This window comes from Danio rerio, chromosome 22 (genome assembly GCF_052040795.2).
Source record: "Danio rerio strain M-AB ecotype USA chromosome 22, GRCz13ab, whole genome shotgun sequence".
NCBI classification, from domain to species: Eukaryota; Metazoa; Chordata; class Actinopteri; order Cypriniformes; family Danionidae; genus Danio; species Danio rerio.
The window spans coordinates 28806706-28830195 of record NC_141042.1 but is presented as its reverse complement, the minus strand read 5'-3'; the positions used below and the strand labels follow the sequence as shown (position 1 = coordinate 28830195).

Here is a 23490-nt window from a genome sequence, read left to right as displayed (position 1 = left end):
AAATTCCAACATGACGTTGGGTTGTTTAAAAACATCTTTAACCACTTAATTTTAAATAAATTATTAAGTGTGGAAAAATCCACAAAATCAAATCCTCCCATGGCCCGATCAGCTAGCATGACACTTTTTTTTAATTAGGTGAGTTTTACAGTTCCAAACAAAGTCAGAGAGAGAAATATAAGGTGGCATGTGTCAAAAAGTTTGATTGATGACCGCCACGCCCCTTTTGGGCGGGGCTTCCGGTGTAAACCCCGCCCCTTTCCGTTAATTAGATTCTTATCAGTTGAATTAAATTAATAATTCCGGTAATTAGATTCTTATCAGATTAATTAAATTAATAATTCCGGTAATTATATTCTTATCAGTTTAATTAAATTAATATTTCCGTTAATTAGATTCTTATCAATTGAATAAAATTAATAATTCCGTTAATTAGATTCTTATCAATTGAATAAAATTAATAATTCCGTTATTATTACTTTTAATTTAGATATTATAATATTATGAAATAGATTTTAATGAAATAAATTATATCAACCGTTATTAAAACTATATCATTAACTAATTTACAGTAATATATTTTAATTATTGTAATAAATTCAGTTATCATAATTATGCAATATTATATTGTCATTATTGTTTTAAATTATGTTAATGTAATTAACTTATAATATATTATGTTAATATATTATGTTAGAATTAATAAACTAAGGTATATGCACCGCTGTGTTGCCTTTGCTCTGTTATGGTCAGAACTGCGTGTCTGTGTATGTGTGTGCGTCTCTCCGGCTCGGGTGTGGGTGTGTCGAGAGGCTCTGGCTGTGTCTGTGTGGGTGTGTGTGCGGGAAATTTGAACCGGTTGAAGCGTGCCTGAGAAAGATAAAATACATCTGATGACTGTTACGGCGTATGCGTGTATCTGATAAGTGAACATTATGACATCGGATGTTAAATAAAACGCAAACGTCCGTTTACATGTTTATCGTTCAGTCAACCCTATCTCACAGCGAAATCGTACGAATTCGTACGTAGTAACCAAGTGGCTAAATCGTACGAATTCGTACGAGCTGGGTCGTACGAATTCGTACGATTTATTCACCGCCTTTAGATCACCTGTAAATTCGTACTAATTCATACGATTTAATCAAGCGCCATCTCATGGGTCTTTTTCTTCTCGTTTGCAAACCATCGCGATATTTACTGCAGTTTGCATATGCCACTTCTTGGTAAGTACACTGTAACACGGCTCCTAAATGTTCTATATAAGTGCATTAGCAGTAATTTATCAATAAGAAATTAATGCTATTGTTTGCTGGATGTCATCAGTCATCTGTGCGTCTGTATTTTTGTGCGTTTCTACCTTGTGACGTATACCCGCGTAAAATACTATAGTAATTTATAGTAAATACTAGCGAACGGTTTTGTTGATTCTTGAGTTTCTATGGTAACTAAACAGCTGCAGTAATGTAAACAAATTACTCAATACTTTACCACGTTTTAACTAGGGTATATTATATACACCAAAGTTACTGTGGTAAAAGCTTGTATACCACGGTAATTTTTTCCCCAATAGTCAATACTACAGTATGCTGTAGTATTCGTTATCAAAGTCTTGTATTGCAAGTTTTAAAATATAATGCACTTTGCTATATGATTCAAAACGTTGCAGTATTTATTTGCAAATTATTATAGTATTTTGTACATGTGGAAATGCTTATGTATAGTTATTTACAGTACTGTTATTTGCTTTGTCTTGCAGATACTCTCACTCTCATCACATTCATCTATTCTTCACTCCATTAAATACAACACAACGGCTCTTTTAAGAGCCATCATTAGCTAAAATCTCACTCAATTTCTCTCTCTCTCTTTCTCTCTCTCTCTCTCTCTCTCTCTCTCTCTCTCTCTCTCTTCTCTCTCTCTCTCTCTCTCTCTCTCTCTCTCTCTCATACTCTTCATCTTCTTCTCACACTCTCTCTCTCTCTCACACAACAAACTTACAAACATGGCACCTGGAGCCACAACACGCCACTGTGATTTCTGCAACAAAGAAATTGGCAGTGCCTCAAAAACATGCAAGTACTGTGGAAAGAAGGTTAAACAGAAGCGAAACGTTGAGGACCAAAAAAAAAAATTTGATGATCTGTGGGCTACCAAATTAAAAAAAGATGGCAATACATGCAAAATAATGAATTCTGTGGACTTACTAGTACGTTTTATTTAATTTATTTTTGTTTCATTAAAGTAACTTTTTTTGATAAAGACAAAAGGCAGATTAACTCTTATTCAAAACATTTTGTTTTTCTCTTCTCAGCTCCATAAGTTGGAATTGCTTGGTGTGTCACCCATCCTTTTTATTTCCACACAACGAGGCCAGCACCGTACTACCAAAATATTTGCTAAAAACAAATACCTTCAGAGCCATCCCTCATTACAAGTGATGCAGAAACTTTATGAGGCTGTGATAAGAGGTATTTATTTTGTACATTTGCATTCACATTTTAAAAATCTGTTCTTACATTTATTCATTACAAGTTTTTGTATAGCACAGTTCACTGCACATACTGTCAAAGACTCTTTTTAACACTATTCTCATAGGGTTTGAGTGTCTACATACATAGACAGCACATTGTTTTTTTTAAGTGGATATTTAAAATATTTTCAATGTTTTATATTTTGTTAGACATACAGTGTCATCCTTGCAACTGTTTTTAACCGTCCAAAATAAGTGAGGGGGGAATTGGTTTTACTCTGATAGTCAGTGCAAGTAAAAAATATGTCTTAATGCATTAAAAAACAGTACTTTCTCTAAAAGTACATCTTATCAAAATATGATACTTAGGTTTTATTCTAATTAGGTGTCAATAAGGCCAAATAGCAAAGAGACACTAAAAATTCATTAAAAAAAAAAAACACATTGGGCCTTAAGAGGCTGTAATGTTGAAGCAGAAAGTACCTGTTTAAATATTATGTTTATTACTTTTTGGGGTTCCATCACAAGTGTGTCAAAACAATGGTGATTGAACCAAAGTAGCAAAACTTGCCTTGAAGAGAAATGTTTGCAAAATCTGTTTAGAGGCTGGTGATGGGCCGTAATGGTATCTACAGTGGCATCATCATCGAACCATAGAAACGTTGTGCAATTCGCTGTATTTTCATGTTTCAAGCTACAAATTTTTTAATCACATATGAACAAAAAAACAGAGATATGATCTTTTAAAACTCTCATGTCCATATCAGAGCTGCAATATGTTAATTTTTACATCTATCTTGTGGATATTCCTCTGTGATTTAGTCATTAGTGACGGCATTATAGCGTTTAAGTGTCTGCTTTTATATTTATTGTTTTTTGGTTAGATTAAAATTTGCTGTTAATGAAAACAGCACTTCTGCTATTTATAGTTTGATTTTGCATTTTAATTCATACTGTCATTGCACTTAACCTGCAAATTAGAACAGGAAATGTATAAAAAGCATACATACACACACTCACAGTTAAAGTTACCATAGACACATCCATAGACACATCCATAAACTTCTCCTTTCTTGCTGTTCTTTCTCTGAAGGAATTCTGTTGAAGAGCAGAACAGATATGTCTCTCGTCAGTTGGTAATGCTATATCTTATTGCACAACAATTGTCAGTTTTTTTGGCTTAAAGTTGAGAAATTACTTAGCCCATGACTTGGCGTTCAGCAAGAGATAATGATGTTTTGCCCACCAGTAAAGCGTTTCCCTAACGGTGTGATGGCATGTGAAAACAATTAATTAGTGACAGGTGTACTGAACTGTGGGAGAGGATTTGTAACAAAATTAAAAGAACATATTAAAAGAGAACATATAAAGAAAACTGACTGGTATGTTTTTAATTTTCTCTTTTCCAGTTTTGATGTTGTAATAAAATGACTCCCACATTTTGTAGAGAACTTTTGTAGCTGATCGAATGTACAGAATAATGTACATTCAGACAGTGGTTAATGCAGAACAAAGCCAGACATGCTTATTAGCAAAGAGGAGCACTGTTGCATAAGGGCTGTGGTTGGATGTACACTGTTCTGAACAACCACAAAACTAGCACAAAACTAAACAAGTATAAGACAAATAGAAGTTAAGCAATAAGCTTTATTCTGTGAAAAGCCCAGTCTGTAGTTTCCTCGGGTAGGCCATCCTAAGGTAGAAATCTGCAAAACAAAAGAAAAAAGTAACATGGAAGCAGTTCATTGAATTTCACGCAGAAGAAGGTCAGGGGTGTTAAGAGTTATTTTATCGGATATCTTTGTTTGTAAAACGAGATGCAAAGTGAATTCAGATTTTTGTTCTTTGGTAGTATTGTAGGTTCTAAAAACAAAGGGCTATCAAATTTCTGTTAATTATTGAAGATGAAAGACTGTTCTTTTTTTTTTTTACCTCTCTTCAGGGAACAACTCTGCCTCAGAGTCTGTGGACCCCACTTCCGTGAACCCCAGCTCTGTGTACGTGCACCCCACCTCTACCTCTTTGGACCCTAACTCTGTGTCTGTGCACCCCACATCCTCCTCTCTGGACCCTAACTCTGTGCACCCCACATCCTCCTCTCTGGACCCTAACTCTGTCTCTGTGCACCCCACCTCCGCCTCTCTGGACCCTAACTCTTTTAGATTTTAGATTGTTCATTTGAAAATGTGTATGTCAATGAAAAACATTCAGTTTAAAGAAACATACACTCACTACAAAATTTGGGTAGTGTCAATAATCTTGATTCATCTAAATCTAATGGTCAATGAAAAGCATAATTTGCTCAGTCTACTTTCAAGAACTACTTGTAAACTTGACTAATTTTGACAAATTTGTGGACTTACTTGATTTGTCACTGTTACGTAAACATTTTGTATAAATGCAGGATCCAGTAGTTAAACTAATAAATTTTTTTTTCTGTAGAAAATTAACTAAAGTTAACTGGGGGCCAGAGCTGTAATTTTTTTTAGATAAAACTGAAAATAAATGTTTGTTTATATTTTTGTTTAATATTTGAAATAATCCATTTTTTCTTTATAATATCAAGTATTTTTAATTTATTCAAATCAGTAAATACCAAATCATGAAATACCAAAATTCCGTAACTAAGTTAAATGGCTTGAATTGTGAGTTGTACAATTACTACGAGTAATACATACATTTTGTTTACTTTTTGAAACAGAAATATCAATACTGTCTAAAGACTGATAAGTTCTTATAGTAAATATTTTATGTTTATTTTCAAATCTACACCAGTGATGATCAGTGTGCAAAACATTAAGTTTTTTAGATTATTCATACTACAATGCGTGCCATAAATTACAGAACATACTTGTAAATATATTGAAAATGTGTTAGTCAAAAGAAAATCATTCAGTTTTTCATTAATCACAAAGACGACTTAAATTTACATCTGTTTTTCAACCAACAGTTTAAAACTATACATTTTTGGATTAAATTATTTTACAAGGACAATTTGTCGTCAATACAGATTAAGATTTGTTATTTAATGGATTACTATTGTAAACATATTCTAATTTGATAGTTCTAACATTGATATATTAAAATGATATGACTGATGCTCTTTTGTCTGTCTTAAAATATTTATTGGTTTAATGTAGTAATAATGTGAAAAACAACATAACCTATCAATGAGCAATAATAAAGGCAAATTCATTAAATACTGTGTCGTGACTTCAAGTAGACAAAACCCAGACCCAAAAGTGCACACACACACACACACACACACACACACACACACACACACACACACACACACACACACACACACACACACACACACACAGTTGGCTGCATGTGAACATAAAGATATGCAATATCAGCACACTTTCTAATTACCTAACAACATATAGCATTTAGTATGAGACACCAACCACATACAGTCACATACATACAGATATATGTTCCATATCTGATATTAATCTATCTTTCACAAACAGTTGACGTGGTGTTGTCTATTGATAAGTTTTCCTTATCATCTCTCACACACACCATGATAGACACAGACACACAGCCAGAGCCACTCCCCAGACCTACAGTCCTATCAGAGAGACGCACAAACACAAAATCTCACGCTTAAACAACCGGAAAGAGCCTGACTGAACGATAACCATGTAAACGGACGTTTGCGTTTATTTAACAACCGATGTCATAATGTTCGCTTATCAGATACACGCATACGCTGTAAAAGTCATCAGATGTCTTTTATCTTTCTCAAGCACGCTTCAACCGGTTCAAATTTCCCGCACACACACCCAAGCAGGCACAGCCAGAGCCTCCCAAGCCACACCCACAACCGAGCCGGAGAGACGCACACACATACACAGACACGCAGTTCTGACCATAACAGAGCAAAGGCAACACAGCGGTGCATATACCTTAGTTTATTAATTCTAACATAATATATTAACACAAGTTAATTATAATATATAATTTAATTATAATTTAAAACAATAATGACAATATAATATTGTATAATTATAATAACTGAATTTATTACAATAATTAAAATATATTACTGTAAATTAGTTAATAATATAGTTTTAATAACGGTTGGTATAATTTATTTAATTAAAATCTATTTCATAATATTAAAATATCTCATTTTAATGTAATAATACCGGCATTATTAATTTAATTTAATTGATAATAATCTAATTAACGGAATTATTTATTTAATTAAAATGATAAGAATCTAATTACCGGAATTATTAATTTAATTAATCTGATAAGAATCTAATTACCGGAATTATTAATTTAATTCAACTGATAAGAATCTAATTAACGGAAAGGGGCGGGGTTTACACCGGAAGCCCCGCCCAAAAGGGGCGTGGCGGTCATCAATCAAACTTTTTGACACATGCCACCTTATATTTCTCTCTCTAAAGTCTACTATAATTTTGTCCAGTTTTCGACATATTTCCACAGAGACATCCAGTGCCAAAGCGGGATAGATAACCCGGGATAATCCATCTGCTTTAGAAAGTAATACTCTACCAGTTATTGATAAATCACGCTGTAACCAAGAATTTAATTTGCGCCGCATAGAGTATAAGAGGTTCAAAATTTAGCTTTGATCTCTTTTTTTGATCTTTACATACAATTATACCTAGGTATTTAATTTCAGATTTAACTGGGATGTCACAAATTTTACTGTCAGTAATGGAGTCTTTTATAGATAAAAGTTCACATTTATGAATATTAAGATGTAAACCAGAAGCTAAAGAAAAAAGATTAATTTTGTCTAAAGCTAAGATGACCTGATCTTTATTTTGTAAAAAAAGAGTTGTGTCATCAGCCATTTGACTTATTAAAAACGATCGATTTGCCACAGAAATGCCTTTCAGAGTACTATTTTGAATATCAACAGCTAAAAGTTGCATTGGGAGAAGAAAAAGGTAAGGCGCAATAGGGCAGCCTTGACAGATGCCTCTATTAATATTAAACCTATGAGTTGTGCCATGTTGTAGTTTCACAGAAGCATTAGCATTACTGTACAAAGTTTGAATAGCATTAATAAAATTAGGACCAAAACCAAAAGTACTTAACGATTTAAGAATAAAAGGGAACTCGATGGAATCAAATGCTTTATAGAAATCAAGAAAAAGTAAAAAACTGTCATCCGGAATCATCTCTGAGTAATCCAAAATATCTAGAACAAGTCGTATGTTGTTTGATATAAGTCTATCCTTCAAAAAGCCAGACTGACATTCATCTATTATATCATCTAGAACACATTTAATCTTTTTGGCAAAAACCAAAGCTAATATCTTATAATCATTATTCAGAAGACTTATAGGTCGCCAATTTTCCAACAGAGAAGGGTCTTTTTGAGGTTTTGGAATCAGATTTATAATACCCTGGGTCATAGAAGGAGGGAGAATATCTTTTTTTGAGGCTTTCTAAATAAACATTAAAAAGAAATGGAGAAATTTCATTCGAAAATTTCTTATAAAATTCTGTGGTTAAGCCATCATTACCAGGAGGTTTGTTTAATTTTAATTTGTAAATGGCCTCAGAAACATCTTTAATTTGAATAGGAGCTTCGCATAAATACTTGCTAGTGTTATCAATTTTGCGAATAAGGTCAGTGTCAAGGGAGTTAAAAAATAAATCCATATTCTGTTGAGAGTGTCTGGAGCAATAAAGGTCTTTGTAAAACTTTTCACAACAATTAGAGATTTCTTTATAATTCTTCAAAACCACTCCATTTACGCTGAGGCTACTAATAGAGTTTAGATGGTTTCGCTGCTTTTCTAATTTAAAGAAATAGTTGGAATTACGTTCTCCCTCCTCCAATCATCTTCTTCTTGAGCGAACAAAAGCTCCCTTTGCTTTCTGAATATACAGATTATCTAATGAATTCTGAAGTTCAACCAATTCTGATTTCTGGTCAAGAGATAAGTTTTCAAAAGGAATGCATGACATGCTAACAAGTTTTTTAATAATATCAAGTTCCTCTGATTTATATTGTTTTGCTTTTTGGCTTCTAGTTTTAATTAAAAGTAATCTAATATTATATTTTAGCAACTCCCAGTTAGAACCAAAATTATCTTCAGCTTGAGCTTTGTTGAGAAAAAAAATGTATCTAAGATACCACGGAATGACAAATTTGGGCATCCTCTAATAAAAGACAGTTAAGTTTCCAGTAAGAGCTGAAAGTCTTTGAATGAGAAGACGGGTTATCAAAAGATATAATAATAGATTTATGATCAGAAAGCGGAGAAGGTAAGATTTCAACATTAGAGACAGAACTAGATAAGGAATCTGAAATTAACCAAAAATCTATTCTAGATTTTAGTGAACCAGAAGTATTAGACCAAGTAAACTGAAAAGCATGAGGATGTTTTTCTCTCCAGATATCAGTTAACCCAAATCGAGAGATTAAACCACAAAGGCCTGAAGAACTGTCAGAAGGTCTAGGAGGTGATCTGTCTAAATTATTATTTATAGTCTGATTGAAGTCTCCACCCAAGATAATAAACAAACTAGGATATTTAGATTTAAAATACTCTAAATGTATTTCTATAGAATTAAATAGTTTAAGGTTATTTTTTGCTGTATTAAACCCATAAACGTTACCCAAAACAAAGAAAACATCATTTAAAGTAATCAGTAAGAAAATGTAATGGCCTTCAGGATCAGCTATTGTTTCTATAATCTCTCCCCTAAACTTGTGCTTCAAAGTTAAAACACCTGCAGAATAATTTGAACCAAATGAAGAAAATAATTCATCACCCCACTGTGACTTCCAAAACTTAATATCACTAGAATTTGCATGTGACTCTTGTATGAAACAAAAATCAGTGTTAAGCGATTTTGCATATAAGAAAATAGCTTTACGCTTAATATCATTACGTAACCCTCTTGCATTAACTGAACAAATTGACAAATTTGGAAACATTAACAATGACACCAGAACAGTAAGAACAGGTGAAATAGCCCTAGATATCCCATAAAATAAAGTCTTTTAAACAACGATATTGGGATCTTTAGAAAAGAGGAATCAATACCATCAATGTTATGACAAATTCAACATTAGCTGAAATAAAATAAATATAAAAATTAAATAATGTAGATACTAAAAAATGAAATAAAAAAAGTGCTTCAAGTATAAATCAAGTTTTTTTTTATATATATATAGGACTTAATAAAAATAGAAGGTTTATTGTAATTATACAAAAGTAAAGTAATATAAAGGAAAAATCCACTATTATTAAAAATTAAACCTTAGGCCAAAAAAGTAGCAGACCTAATAGCAAACTTATTCGGGTATGGTTCATTCGGTGACTTCCATGTACTGTGAAACAAGTTCTTTACCATCAACAAACGCCTTTGGACCGACTAAATAAGCGCGGCGTCCCTGTTGCCGAGCTTTCTCCACAAGTGGCCAAAGTTTATTGCGCTGCTCTCGGTCTTCAGGAGACAGATCCTCCGCGAATCACAAGTGATGTTTTGTAAGATAAGGAGAGTTCTTTGCAGCTTTCCAGAGAGCATCACGAAAGTGACGCATTGTGAACTGTAGAAAAATCCCTCGAGGTTTTTTTTTCGGAGGACAGAGCACTCTTGCTCCTCGTCTTACCCAAACGATGTACCACATCGATGAGCTTGTGAGCTTTTCCAGCGAAGGTTGGGATGACAGCCTCAGATATATCAAAAACTTTCTGTCTGACGTTTTCTCCTTGTTGTTCAGATAAACCATAAAGCCGCAGATTCCACCTCCTCTGATATCTGGAGAGATCCTGTACTTTATTTTCCATCTCGCAGATTTTTTTTTCCGCAGTTGTGACTCGTTTTACGACTCGCTCCACGTTTCCCTTCACATCCTTGATTTCTTCTGCCAGAAATTCAACTGATATTTCAACCTCCTCGATGCCCTTATCAAGAATGTTGGCTCTCTCATTAATGACGGACTTGAGGGATGATATAATTACAGTGGCTAAAGGGGACTGCAAGTCTTCATCGCCGTCATCATTATCGTTTCTGCCTTTTTTTTGTTTAGGTTCCTTAAGTGGAGTTTCGGGTAGTGGAGCGAGTAGGCCTACATCCGAGGCCGAGTTCACCGTAACACAGGCACCAAGACTTAAAGATGAATCCATCGACTTTGATTTGCGTTTTTTATCTTTTGACATAGTCCATGAACTTATCGAACATAATCAATAACAGCACTAAAAAAAATGAAAATAACCGAAACAGAGTGAGCCGTGGCAACAAACACGCCTAATTAACTGTCAACGTGAGCTCGCTTCACAAAAATAAAAATAAATGTGTAACGTTAAGTGTAACCAAAAGATCTCTACTGACCAGAAAAAGTTTAAAGTGAAGAATACATGTTATATCAAAACGATCTGGGCTGAGAACTGAAGCCAAAGAGTCAAATGTCCCAGGACTGATTCGCCTGCGCTGTCAACTTCACGCCGCCATTTTTCCACCGCGGCGGTGTAACTTACATAACTTAACCGTCTAAAATTACATTTCAGCGTTCAACCGTGGCTAGAAAATGGCCTCAAAATATAAAACATTATCGATAATTACAAATTTCCAGTATTAATAACAAAAGGTTTTATATCAAGGTATATGAAGACTTTAGTCGCGCCAGCTCCGGGCCACACCGCACATTACTCACAGCCCGATTCCGGTGCACGGATACGGCAGCGTCGGCTTGCTTCTGCCGCCGCATCTGGCCCGAGTAACGTTACAGCAGACGGACTCGGGCAGGCGAGAATCTAGCCGCAAATGGCCCGAGTGTATTTTGCTATCTGGGTTGCGATTATATTCCGCCGTGGCAACACTTATTAATAAAGCAGTAACGTAACGTAAGATATAAGGCGCGAATACGTAACGTAGGCGATAAAGGGAACTTTTACACCGAGAAAACTAACAGCATATAGTACTCACCGTCTATAACGTTATGTCCCTCGGTGACTTCGATATCACATTGTATTAACTTCTTTAATAAGCTGCAGACATCTTAGCAAACTCCATCTTGCAGGCCAACGTACACCAGGCAGTCCGGTGCACTTAAAGTGGGGGAAAGCCGAGACCCAGGAGTCAGACAAAATCAACAGAACACGGCTTCACATGTAAAAATGAGACTGAAAATATATCTTTAATACATTCTTACCTGAAAAGTGTGGAAACCAAAATAGACTTTTCTTTGAAAAGTGTGCGAAGTTCTGTGTAAACAGCCAGCATACTCTACCGACCGCCTCAGTAACAAACTACTATAACGTCTCAACAAGCAAAATTCTTAAAGAGACAGCAACATCACCACCAGTATAAAGATGCTGTCACTCTGCATGGTTATTCTTCATCCCATATACTATAGGGTCTTAAACAGTAAGCAAAGACCAGTATTTACGTTTTCAATGATTAAAATTACATTCAAATATAAATTAAATTATTAACATTTTTGAGAAAAAATGTAATTTAAATACATGAAAAAAAATGTATTACTAAAATATTTAATTTAATCAATTCATTTGTTTATTATATTTTTAAATTATGTATTTTAGTATTAATGTTTAGTATTGATACATTTAAATTAGTTTTATATAGTGTCTTGATCTTATCATGAGCTGAGGGTACAATTTTGTTCCTATAGGGAAACAAAATATATAATTGTACCTTTAAAGGTGCCAAATTGGTCCTTTACGGTACAATTTTGTATCCAAATGTGCTATAAAAGGTACAAAAAATGTACCTTTCAAACCTAAATCTGGACATTTGTACCTTTATAGCCCATTTGGGTACAAAATTGTACCCTAAGGACCAATATGGGACCTTTAAAGGTACAATTTTATATTTTGTTCAATCTAGGAACAAAATTGTACCCTCATTGTACCTTTTTTTCTGAGAGTGTACATGTAATTCTATCTAAAAAATAAATGTTACCTTAATGTTGAATCACATTTGCCTAATTAAGGATGTCATGTAACAGAGGGGTGTCAAGCTCTGGACAGTTGCAACCCTAATTAAACATACAAGAACAAATTAATTGAGTCCTTCATGCTTGTTTGAAATCTACAGGTAAGAAGCGTGTTGGGGCGGGGTTGGAACTAAACTGCAGTTTGTTTTCACACCACCAGAGGCCATTAGAGATCACGATTGTGATAAATAAACCCCTAAACTAAAGAATTAAATTCCCTCAAGAGATTAAAAGAATTTTTTCTCTGTTCGCTTTAAACTTAAATGCAAACCATACACATCCATATAACATTTACTTATTATAAGCAACTTTAAGTAGTGTATTTACCAAAAAAGAAAAAGAAGCTGTTTAAAAGTTGTACTGTTTTTATTTAATAAACAGGTTAAACAAATACAGTGAATTATTATGAGGTATATCTTTACAGCATTTATTTGCATTTGACTACAATATTAACTGGGCTTTGGTAAAGTTTTTCTAATGCATGTAAATATGAAAGTATTTCTGCACACATTTCTGCTGTCATTGTGTCTGTCATCTGTTGACTGATGAACCCAACATCAGGAATGCAGATTTTCCAGTGATGCAGAAACTGAAAGAGAAAAACAAAAGAGTCAAACATGCAAACATTTGGATGTATTTGCCATTCAAATCTCATTGACATTTGTGTACACACATGGGTTTGGTTGTTTCATCATTTGTCTTTGAATTAAATCAAACTCTTTGATACAGATCATACTGTTATTATCTATTCTATTATTTTCCATTATTCTTATGTTAATATTTAGTTTTATACTATTCATCCAACAAATACCTGAAAAGGCAGAGCTTTTATTGTTGAATAATGTTTCTATATTACTTCATATTATACAAAAACATAATACAGCATGGGCCATTTATATAGATACACCTTAATAAAATGGGAATGGTTGGTGAAATTAGCGTCCTGTTTGTGGCACATTGGTATATGTGAGTGGGCTTGTAAATAACTCGTGAGGAATAAAGTTACGTTTAAAACCAAGCACACCATTGTTTTGCTTGTAAAATTCCCAATAAGTTTATTAAAGTGTATCCATATAAATGGCCCACCCTGTACAACAATGATCTTGAAGTTCTCATAGTGATCAGACTGGTTCATAAGCACACAGATGCGTCTCATTTAGTTTGCTGAAGTATGTCACCTGATGCCATTATTTGAGGTTTTATTTTTAGTAATGAGCGGTGTTATTATGGTAACATGTTTCCAGGATGCAGGAAATGCAAACACCAAAGTGAAAATAGCTCCAGCACATTTGTCTAACAATTTCTGCTGCTGAGATCCAGCCAAAGAGAAGCTTATTACTAAGAGCCTATTGTATTCAGTGAAATAACTCATTTAAATTATGTTACAATTAAAAAAATCTGATGACGTACAATAAAAATATGAAGATATGAAATGATTTATGAATATCTGCTTCTGCACTTGTTTTTCATGTGCAATTCTTGCTGCGCAAAAATCAATGTGCAAAAATCCTGGAAATACATGTGTTATCAAATATAAATTGACTTTTGCTATTAAGAATCACATAAAAACAGTAAATATTAATAATCATGACACCAGGGACCATCAACAATGGGTTTATTTTTGTACGGTCTATTTTGTCTACACAAAACACATTGTACATCCCGCATATTCCAAATCATTTCTGTGATTCATGCAAATAGACCTAGTTTAAAGCTTTTTCGTATTTTTATTGGCCTAATTTGTTTTTGCCTTCATCGTTCATAAACCATCATTAGCAAATAAAGCCTTTGGACTATATTGATACTTTAAACATAGATTAACTCACAAGTTGTCCTCAGTACTGAACATATGTTCAACATGATCATGACATTAGATTTGGTAAAAACAAGAGAATTAACACTTTTGTGTAACCTGAGTCAAATTATAGAAAATATTTACTTTTTTGAGACAAAAAGCAAAAGCTGGTCTTTTACAAGAAAAACTAAGTTTGCCACAATGAATCTAAAGTTGATTAAAAGGCATGCTTACACCAATCAGTAGTTTAAAAATCTATAACATAATATATACACATATACCTCTTTAGACTAAAGAGCAGAACACAGTTCTTCAGAGCATTTTGTTTTGTACGCTAATATTATTATCGTACTGTGTTGAATTGTATGAACTGAAGTTTTTCTCATATTGATCAGATTGGTTTGTAAACACACACATTTGTTTAGCTTAGCTTGCAGATAATGTTTATGCTGCAGATCCAAACACTGTCACAAATGAAAACAGTCCACACCTGTTTCTGTACCAAATTCTGCTGCTGAGGCTCCAGGAACCATCAAGAGACTCAAAATGACATTTAAAGAGCCTAAAAGATTAAAAATAAAAACAGAGATCCATCATGTGATGAGTGGACCTGAAGGACACCAATCTGGACAGCCATCTTGTGTTAAAATGCAACCTAGTAATATGGTGCATTTTATGTTGATCTAAACATTAGTGGATAAAAAATAAACACAGGTAGGATCGGGGTTAGTACTTTATGAGTCTGTCCACTTTCATTTATTAAAACCTGTTGGATTTGTGTTTGACTGCATTCGAACAGCCACAGCCTATTGACACAAAGCCACAGCCTATTGACTTCATTCTTTACCATTACAGGTTGTTTTGTTCATGTTCACTATTCACTAAATTCAAAAGATTAAACTTTGCTGGCTGAAACCATATTTAGTTTAAAGAAGGCCTTTCATGTTGTTGAAGAAGGTTTTAGATGTTGTTTGAGCAAAGCTGAAAGATGTGTTATTTAAATGTTGTATGTATGTATATATATATATATATATATATATATATATATATATATATATATATATATATATATATATATATATATTTGTGCTGTCAATGGATTAAAAAATTTACTAATTAATCTCACCTTTTTTGAAAATGAATCGCAATTTATCACATTTAAAAGACTGAAATTTGTAATTTTGGCTATTCAAATGTAAAATTAATGTAAACGCAAGACAAAAACTATTTAAATTCAAAATATAATTGTTTATTAGAATTTTTGTTTAACTTGTAACACAGATTTCTTCATGTAAACAACAAACCCACAATAAACCATCAAGATCCTGGCTTGACAGCCATATTTATTATAGAAATAAAAACACAGGCATGTTAGAGCCATTTGAGTTTAAAACAATCAATGCCAATAAAGAAAACATTGATTTCCAAGTTGGATTCTAAGTGGACTGCAAAAAAGTGCCAAAATGCAGGCATTGCAGATATGGAAAATAGAAAATTATAATAACAATAAAGTATTAAATACAAACAATTGTACTCATTGTAAAGTTGTATTGCTGTGAGTTGAGAACATTAATTATAAAGTAGAAACAATTTTACTCAGTTCTCTTTTACATTCAGTCAGTTGCTAAGACAGTCCAGTCTGTTGACATTATCGAGGGACAATGTGGCCCTTTTCTTTCGAATGATTTGAGCTGAGAGTGCAACGCAATCTCACAGCCATTTCTAACTTTTTGATTTAGTGGCTACAGATGTTTATGTAGGTTTGTTGCTAAGAAACATGCGCACACACACATACAGACAGACACAGACACACACCGCACGCAGGATGGGCGGAGTGGAGGGGGAGCGACTCCCTTCAGATTCAACACGCATGATTGCGTTCATCAAATTTGCTTAAATTAAGTGTTCTAAAGTATATGGCTGTATTTCACAAGGATTCTGACACAACATCGTAAAGCAGTCGCTTCCGTGTAAGGGGGAAACAGGTTAAACTCAAGCGGCAACCTCCTGCTCTTCCTCAGGGGCAGGCACTTTTTTCCAGGGGTTTCAGTACAGCGTAACCGCTACAACGTCATCGGGTGGGCGTGGCCTATCTGTGAATTTGCATAGGTCACGGATCATGCGCAGATTGTGAAAACAGCCGTTAGATTCAGATACCTGTACGTATTCGCAGGGGTTTCGTGTCAAATGCCTTTTATATGCAGTACTAAATAGCTGTCCTGATCGCAGGTGTTTCATGTGAAGTCAGTGTATGTTATATTAAACAAATTAACTTAAGATACCTCTCAGATTACATTAATACTGTTATGACTTAAGATACCTGTCCCGATCCTACGGCTTTTGTGTCAAATACTTTATATATCATATACAGTAGCATCAGATACCTGTCCTGATGCCAGGGGTTTCATGTATAATTACTTTTATATTAGTTAACATCAGATACCTGTCCTGATCCCAGGTGTTTCAGGTATGATCAATTTTATATACATTAACATCAGATACCTGTCCTGATCCCAGGGGTTTCATGTATGATCACTTTTATATACATTAACATCAGATACCTGTCCTGATCCCAGGGGTTTCATGTATGATCACTTTTATATACATTAACATCAGATACCTGTCCTGATCTCAGGGGTTTCATGTATGATCACTTTATATTATATACATTAACATCAGATACCTGTCCTGATCCCAGGTGTTTCATGTATGATCACTTTTATATACATTAACATCAGATACCTGTCCTGATCCCAGGGGTTTCATGTATGATCACTTTTATATACATTAATATCAGATACCTGTCCTGATCTCAGGTGTTTCATGTATGATCACTTTTATATATATTAACATCAGATACCTGTCCTGATCTCAGGTGTTTCATGTATGATCACTTTTATATATATTAACATCAGATACCTGTCCTGATCTCAGGTGTTTCATGTATGATCACTTTTATATATATTAACATCAGATACCTGTCCTGATCCCAGGGGTTTCATGTATGATCACTTTTATATACAATAACATCAGATACCTGTCCTGATCCCAGGTGTTTCATGTATGATCACTTTTATATATATTAACATCAGATACCTGTCCTGATCCCAGGGGTTTCATGTATGATCACTTTTATATACATTAATATCAGATACCTGTCCTGATCCCAGGGGTTTCATGTATGATCACTTTTATATACATTAATATCAGATACCTGTCCTGATCCCAGGGGTTTCATGTATGATCACTTTTATATACATTAATATCAGATACCTGTCCTGATCCCAGGGGTTACATGTATGATCACTTTTATATTATATACATTAACATCAGATACCTGTCCTGATCCCAGGGGTTTCATGTATGATCACTTTTATATACATTAATATCAGATACCTGTCCTGATCCCAGGGGTTTCATGTATGATCACTTTTATATACATTAATATCAGATACCTGTCCTGATCCCAGGTGTTTCATGTATGATCACTTTTATATTATATACATTAACATCAGATACCTGTCCTGATCCCAGGTGTTTCATGTATGATCACTTTTATATATATTAACATCAGATACCTGTCCTGATCTCAGGTGTTTCATGTATGATCACTTTTATATACATTAACATCAGATACCTGTCCTGATCCCAGGTGTTTCATGTATGATCACTTTTATATACAGTACCATCAGATACCTGTCCTGATCCCAGGAGTTTCATGTATGATCACTTTTATATTATATACAGTAACATCAGATACCTGTCCTGATCCCAGGGGTTACATGTATGATCACTTTTATATACAGTAACATCAGATACCTGTCCTGATCCCAGGGGTTACATGTATGATCACTTTTATATTATATACATTAACATCAGATACCTGTCCTGATCCCAGGGGTTTCATGTATGATCACTTTTATATATATTAACATCAGATACCTGTCCTGATCCCAGGTGTTTCATGTATGATCACTTTTATATACAGTAACATCAGATACCTGTCCTGATCTCAGGGGTTTCATGTATGATTACTTTTATATACATTAACATCAGATACCTGTCCTGATCCCAGGGGTTTCATGTATGATCACTTTTATATATATTAACATCAGATACCTGTCCTGATCCCAGGGGTTACATGTATGATCACTTTTATATACAGTAACATCAGATACCTGTCCTGATCCCAGGGGTTACATGTATGATCACTTTTATATACAGTAACATCAGATACCTGTCCTGATCCCAGGGGTTTCATGTATGATTACTTTTATATACAGTAACATCAGATACCTGTCCTGATCCCAGGGGTTACATGTATGATCACTTTTATATACAGTAACATCAGATACCTGTCCTGATCCCAGGGGTTTCATGTATGATTACTTTTATATACAGTAACATCAGATACCTGTCCTGATCCCAGGGGTTTCATGTATGATTACTTTTATATACAGTAACATCAGATACCTGTCCTGATCCCAGGGGTTTCATGTATGATCACTTTTATATACATTAACATCAGATACCTGTCCTGATCCCAGGTGTTTCATGTATGATCACTTTTATATATATTAACATCAGATACCTGTCCTGATCCCAGGGGTTTCATGTATGATCACTTTTATATACATTAATATCAGATACCTGTCCTGATCCCAGGGGTTACATGTATGATCACTTTTATATACAGTAACATCAGATACCTGTCCTGATCCCAGGGGTTTCATGTATGATCACTTTTATATACAGTAACATCAGATACCTGTCCTGATCCCAGGGGTTTCATGTATGATTACTTTTATATACAGTAACATCAGATACCTGTCCTGATCCCAGGGGTTTCATGTATGATCACTTTTATATACAGTAACATCAGATACCTGTCCTGATCCCAGGGGTTACATGTATGATCACTTTTATATACAGTAACATCAGATACCTGTCCTGATCCCAGGGGTTACATGTATGATCACTTTTATATTAGTTGACATCAGATACCTGTCCTGATCCCAGGTGTTTTGTGTATGATGACTTTAAATAAAAATAGAAAATAAATATGAGTTATGTTAATTAACTAAGATCGAGAAAGAAAAATAAACCACGATTTATTACAGAAAATGTGGTATTTATTTGTTTAAACATGACTGAATACCATATTTTAAACTACAAAAACACGGTTAACCTTACCACAACCATTATTATTTGGTTTAAAATGGAAGTACAAAAGCCCAGAGACAGTAAAACGGATTAAAACGAGGTCAGCTGTTCTTGCTAATGAAATCTTTAAAATATAACATTATAACAACAAAAAAATAACCTGTATGATTGTTTTTTTCCTTCGTTATCCACCGCGGTAGGTTCTTTATCCATAATCATCCTGTTTGAAATGACCGCGCGAAAAAAGAACCTGTACTGCGCATGATCGGTGACCTCTCAGTATTGTTTTTTTTTAAGGGGGCGTTTCCCAAACACCGACCTAGCCACGCCCATTTTACGTCGTGGTAATGAAACCCCTGGAATTTAGTGCATGCCCTTCCTCAGGAGGCCAATACAGAAGTAACAGAAACTGCAATTCATCAAAAATCCTCTAGTCCTGGCTCCATAATAGAGCAAAATTCAATTAAGCCCACTGTTAGAATGGCCAACTTTACAGCAGAAAAAAAAGGTGTTTACAGCCTGGTACAAAGAAATATTTTGGTTCATAAAGCTAATATTACCCTTCATGACAACTGTGAGGGGGTGAATTTTTTTATAACTCATCATTTCCTTTATATTAGGTTATATTAAGTTTGCATAATTAAGGGCGTGGCCACTTGATTGACAGCTCGGTCTCGCTGTCGCTGTCACTTCACCTCAGCTGACTCCGGCAGATTAGCCAACTGATTTTGGCATATTTCTCTTATTTTTGTTTTGTTTTATGTGGCTTTACACAGTCAGTTTCCTTTTGGGATTATTTCCTTTAATTATCAGATTATATTGGATGCTGAATGCACTTAATTGTGCTTACAAACCATTCACGTGGCCTCCGTTTACCATGTGAGTAAAGTTATATATACCATCTCTATAAATGTATTTGTTTTATTTAAGATCATTTATCATTTATAATGTTCTTTAGAACTGTAATGCACTCCAGAATCTGACAGATTGATTAGATGTGGACTGTAGAACAGTCATCTGAAGCGTTGTTATACAGTATTATGCTAGATTTTATCAATGGTCATGCATTTACTAACACAGACTATATCTGAAGTGTTTGGAAGTAATTTGTGTTTTACTCCTGTAGGAAAACATCATAAGAACAATGTTTAGTGGTTCAGTGTGTTACAACAGTGTTTTTAAAAGACTAAACACTATTGATATACAGTCAAGCACATGTGGTCAGAACACAAACAAGTCGCAGGTGATAAAGTATTAAGCATTTTCACAAAGTAAAGTGTGTCTAAAGCCAGGTCCAAGCAAAATGCCAGCAAGTGTCTGTAGCTCCGCTCACTCTCCGCCTCTTTGCCCTTGTTTGGTATCCCGCTGTGAGTGCGATGACGTGCGAACAAAATGGCGACGGTTGGCCGCGCCTACTTGTGGCTTCTTTTGCGCTCTTCAGAAACCTATGGGTGACGTCACGGACACTACGTCCATATATTTTACAGTCTATGGTCAAACTTAATAACACATTTGAGGGCTCATGCTGAAAGGCAGAGTAATGGGCTGTCTGACAGCTCACGACATCATGTTACTTTCTGAGTACATTTACATAAGACACTGTAAGAAACTAAGTCTGCCTCGACCCAACTTCTACTTTATTTCACAAGTCTTCCATGCTCCTTTCTTAACAAAGAGCTTAATTATCACAGAGAGGAGAGTTCCTCAAGTAAATCATTTAAGCATTTAAATAATGTCTTTAGAATGATAATTTACTTATAGCATGGGAGCGGCAGCGAGCCATCAAGAACCATCTGCTGACCAAAAGGAATTTTTATCTGAACTCATTTATCATAACAGTTGGTATTCTCACCTGAAAGTCTACTCAAGGTCTGGGAACGGAAGAGTATCACTTGTATTGTTGTTCTCAATTTACATTCAAAGCAAAAGCTTATTAACATGTTAAGCGGGTATACCGAAAGGTCTGGGATTGCTATTCTTAATTTACATTTGAAGTGAAAGCTTATTAACATGTTAAGCGGGAAGAAACAGTATAAGATGTTTAAACTGAGGATGATCGGGATTCAGTTCCAACTCCGATGAATCCGAAGTGTTGTCTCCACTTTGACACTACTTTTCTGGAATAAAACTTATTTTTTCTTCAAGACGTTCTCATCTATTTTTTCTTACATTGGCGAGCCTTCCACCGCGGGGTTTTTCCTAAAACAAATGAGGTAAGAAAAGTTTTTTTTTTATTTTGCTTGTTTTATCAAGATAATCCCCTCGTTTAAAAGATTCTAGAAAAGAAGTATTAAGGACAGAAGAAAATATAGTTTGTTCAGTACTAGTAGGAGGAGTTATTAAACAAGCCTATTCTGTACAACTCTGTTTTAAATTCTAGCGTAATTGAATTAACCCGACGTACTGTGGCAGAGCTGTATTTGAATCATTGTTTTTAAAGTAACTGAAGCAAAGTGCTTGTTGAGAAAAGTTTCTAAAGTAACTGAAACTTGTTGATAATTTAATATAATTCTGTGTGAATTCTAAAGTACTTGAATTAACCCGACGTACAGTGGTAACAGAGTTTTATTAGATCAGTTGTTTATAGTGTAGTGAGTCCGACGTACTGTGACTTTGTGAAGTTTAAATCAGTTAAGATTACCCGAAGTAGTGGGTTTGCTCGACGTATTGTGGCACTGATAAAACTGAAATATTTTTATTGATCCGACGTACTGTGATCACTGTTTGTGTTATAGTCAGACATACCGTGACTTTGTGAAGTTTAAAACAGTTAAAGTTACCCGAAGCAGTGGGTTTGCCCGACGTACTGTGGCACTGTTTTATGTCTAAAATAGCTTATTTCTGAGCTTGAGGATTTGGGGGCTAAAAAGTTATATATAACTTACGGTCAGAGTTACTTTAATTCAATAAGAATTAAAAAAAAAATGGAAGAATTGATTGTTAAATACATTGCGAAACATGGCACTCAGGGACTGTTTGATGGAATAGAAAAAAACACTGGGAAACCATATGAATGGGCCATTTCTAAATTTGAGAATTACCCTAAAATGCCTAAGAACAAAAAAGGAAAAATTGCTAATGCGCTGCAAGCTTTGCTTGCATCATACAAAGTTACTAGACGGAGAGTAGAGGAGCTAGAGGCTGAAAATGAGCAACTCAGTCTGGGAGTAATTGCTACTAAAAGCCACTATGCAAGTGAAACAATGTGGAAAGAAGAAAAGATTAGGATGCAGAATGAAATCACTCGTCTACAAACTAACAATAACTTGCTTAAGTCCTCTGTAGAATCCTTATTCAATGATTTGGAGGAAGCAAATGCTGCTTGTCAGTTTTTGATAAAGAATGGCTCAACTAACAAACACAGCAATAGTACACAGTTAGGGATCATGCAGTGTAATGCATTAGACCTGCAGGAAGATGAGAGCTGTGAAAGAGATTCTGAGTCAATTAGCTCTCAATATTCTGAATGCACAGCTAGATTCCCTATGGCACCAGTCCATGCTACTACAACTGTGCGAACTAGTGAAGGAGGAGAAGAGCCCATGACTTCTACCATGGTTAGAGGGTTCAATCCAAACGAACTAGAGGCAGTGATTAACAATATTCAAAAATTTGATCCTGCCAAACGAGATCCATTAGATTTTCTAAAAAAATTAGAAGAATATGCTGAGGTTTACAGATTCACAGATGCTGATGCATGTATCTTGTTAAGAATGTGCTTGCCTGATACTTTATCTGGAGCTTTAACTCAGAAAGTAAAAGATAAAACTGCAAATAAGTCAGAGAGGAAACAGGCACTGCTTGAAGTGCTAGGTGTTATGTCAGTAAACTGGGACAAAATTTCTGAAATTCAAATGAGAATAGGGGAGCATCCAGCTTCATTCGCAGACCGATTACTAGAGACATTTAGGACATTCAGTGGCAATCCTAACATTAATGTAAATGAAATCAGTTTCAAATCTGCCTTAATTAGCAAGTGTGATCCATCCACCCATTCTGCTGTGACAATGCTTGTAACACCTCAGTCTGATTTCAGTGATATCATGGCTAAAATGACACAGTTTTACAATAATAATGCTAATAAAAAAAAAA

The 23490-nt window shown here is 34.6% G+C and overlaps 1 long non-coding RNA gene across 1 annotated transcript; it reads left to right on the top strand.

The window, feature by feature from the left end:
• The first annotated feature begins 1759 nt into the window (after positions 1-1759).
• Positions 1760-5669, top strand: LOC147838550 (uncharacterized). The gene is made up of 3 exons (XR_015522171.1): positions 1760-2209; positions 2315-2471; positions 4416-5669. It is a non-coding gene; the product is annotated as an uncharacterized LOC147838550 (long non-coding RNA).
• Positions 5670-23490: the final 17821 nt, after the last annotated feature.